We start from the raw sequence: 2,935 nt of genomic DNA, 5'->3' as shown, positions 1-2,935 counted from the left end.
GCCTGGCCCCGCTGGCGGCCGCCCCTCCCGCCGAGGGGTCCGCAGCCCCGAGGCCACGGCCTGGAGCGGTCCCGCGCCCGACCACACAAGGGGGGGCGCCCCGTTCGAGGTCGTAACAAAAGCTGCTCGAGGAGAGGAGGCAGGAGCGTGTCCCCGCGGCTAGGATGTAGCTGGGGGTCGGGAATGGCTCCCGGTGGAAGGCGGAGGGGCCGACCCGCAGTTCTGGCGCAAGGAACCGAGAAGGGAAACGTGACAACCGAGGACCGGTGCCTGGACCGAGCGGCCACTCACGGGCACTCAGGGACGGCCGAGCGGCATCCCACCTGCACTCCCAGGCGCCAGCGCCACGCTAACAGCAGACCCTCCGCGGGCCCAGTTAATCCAAACCCTGGCCCCTTGGCCGCCTGCGATTCCAGGCGGAGCCTCCATCCCTGGCGGGCTGCAGGTCTGGCCCGGGAAGGAACATAGGCACCCTGGGAGCAGTCAAATGGGGGCGCGCTCTGCCAGTCGGGCAGAAGTCCGCCCTGTGGAGGCAGTTTCGGGCGCCAGGTGCCACGAGGGCTCTGTCCTCTTGCTCTGTGGCCTTCAGACATGCCTTTGACCTTTGTGACATGGGACCCAAGCTGGGGCCCTGGGGGCCACTGGCACATTCCAGCCCCTACCAGTCTTATGCAGACAAAGAAAATGGAAGAAGAAAAGTGACCTTGCAAGGTACTCGAGTTGCACAGCTGGAGACTAACAGGGCTGCCTGGGGAAAGGAGAGAGAAAAGCAGAAGAGAGAAGGAGAGGTCACTGCCCAGCCTGCGCCCGGCCTCCAGTCATCAACACCATGGCCACCTCGAGGCTGCCCATTCCTCTTCCAGAAGGCGCATGACCTCTGCAGGGGAGCTGACGGCCATGACAAGCACCTGCTGTGTCACTCACTGCCACCAGAAACGGGGCCGCCAGGTGTCCCTCCCAGAGGAGTGGCTAGATGGGGGCGTGGGGCTGGCCAGCCAGCCGTGGAGCATTGTGCTGCGGAGGAAGCCGGACACCCGCTACGACACGGTTGGCCCTTGAGGACCTTCCGGTCCGTGAACGGAGACACAGCCCGATCACACGAGGTGGTCAGATTCGTGGCGACAGAGTCGGCGGCAGGCCCCAGCTACTGTTGGGAGGAGGAGTGGGGGGCTGGTTCATGAGGTCTGTTTGCACGACGGAAAGATCTGGGAGAGGGAGGGTGGTAGCAGCCACACAAAAGTGTGGACAGACCACGTTGGGGCCACAGAAGTGGCCACATAAAGCTGAGATGCTGATGTTTGTGCTACGCGTATTTTACCACAATTGGAAAAAATGCCCGCTGCAAAGAAACACCAAAGCCAATGCCTCCTTTTCATTTCCTTGCTCAAGAAGGACCTGCTGGGCAACTTCTCCCCCTCAGCGAGCGGCACCTGGGCTCCGGGACGGCGCCTCACGCTCAAGGGCACTTGCTGGCCTAGAAGGTCCCAGAGCCTGAGACTCCCCTCAGCTTCGCGGACCCTCGCACAAGCAGCTTGCTTTTGAGAGCCAAAAATTGGGGGTGTGGAGAGAAAGGCTGGGTGTCCTCTGAAGCTTACTCTAGGAGGCCTGTGTGTTGGGACCACGGGAGCAACCCGCCTGGCAGAAGAGCGGCACAGCTTCAGAGGCCGGCGCCCTCTGGCCCCCCACAGCCCCGGGGCACCGGGGCTCAGAAACTGTGTTTTGCTGGCCGCTTGACGGTGGCGGTGGTACAGTCGGAGAGCGTCACCCCTGGCAACCGCCCGGTGGCGGGGGCCTGCAGGAGCCAGCCCTGACCCCCACCTCAGTGCTGGGGTTCCCCTGGAAGCAGGGCCTGGGGCCCTTCCTGGAGGCAGGTGCAGCCAACCTCACAGGGCCGGGCAGAGCTCACTGGGACATTCCTGATTTCAATGTTAAAGATTTATGTGTTTATGCACATGGAACTGGGGTGCAGGCCAGAGGGGTAGGGGTGAGAAGACTCACCAGAGACAGCGGGGAGCAGAACTGGCAGAGCGACTGAGACCCACTGCTGAGGGGGCAGTGGGGAGACTGGAGGGGTCTGCTGCACCGGGGCCCCTCCGTGGCCGGAGATGGACTCGTGCTGAAGCGGCTGCGGGTAGGTAGCTTCTAGTGCTGCGCTCCGACTCGCTGCGCCACGGGGCCGACACCGGTTACCCACGACTCCCGGGCGTGCTGTCCATACAGCTCACTCGCTTTCTCTGTGGTCCCCTTCAACCACACCGTCAAGGCCACTGGGGAGTCCGGGTTGAGTGTACAGACCCCTGCCGGGTGCTTGGTCTTTCTCCTTCCTCATGTCCTGCGACCTCGGCAGGGTGCGGGCCACCCGCGGGCCAGGCGGCCTCAGTAGGCGCTCTCCTCTCGGGACCCTCCTCCATGCCAGGAGGGGGCAGGTGGGCGGGCCGCGGCTCCCAGCCTGAGACCGAGCCAGAGCTGAGCTCACACAAACATGGCGTGTACCCCCGGGCCTCCAGCGGCACTGCCGCCCTGCCCGGACTCCGAGGAAGGCTGGAGGCCCACAGAGCTGACAGGGATGGAAGGTTCCAGAACGCGGACTTGCCCAGCCCCCTCCCGACAACCCCGTTTGGGTCACAAATGTCGGGCGGCGGTGGTGCCAAGAGCCCACAGGCCTCGTGCTTGTGCCCGGCGGCCTCAGCGCGGCCCGCAGACCGGGCCTGCGGGCCGCCCTGGGGACCGGGGAGCTTCCCTCGTTGGGTGGGGGCTGCTGGGGGTGCTAGACAGTGGTGTCGCTCTTACCTGTCATTAAAAATTAGATCCCAAATCATTTCGAAAGTATCTGGGAACACGGGTTGAAAGGGGTTCCGGGGCCGCCCGCCCGGCCAGGTGTGGCCCTCCGGCTCCTCCGCGCGGGTGTCCTCTTGCCCCCCCCAGGCCGCGCGGC

The sequence above is a fragment of the Condylura cristata genome, unplaced genomic scaffold, assembly GCF_000260355.1.
Source record: "Condylura cristata isolate star-nosed mole 26May11 unplaced genomic scaffold, ConCri1.0 scaffold00032, whole genome shotgun sequence".
Lineage (NCBI taxonomy): Eukaryota > Metazoa > Chordata > Mammalia > Eulipotyphla > Talpidae > Condylura > Condylura cristata.
This window is presented reverse-complemented; position numbering follows the sequence as displayed.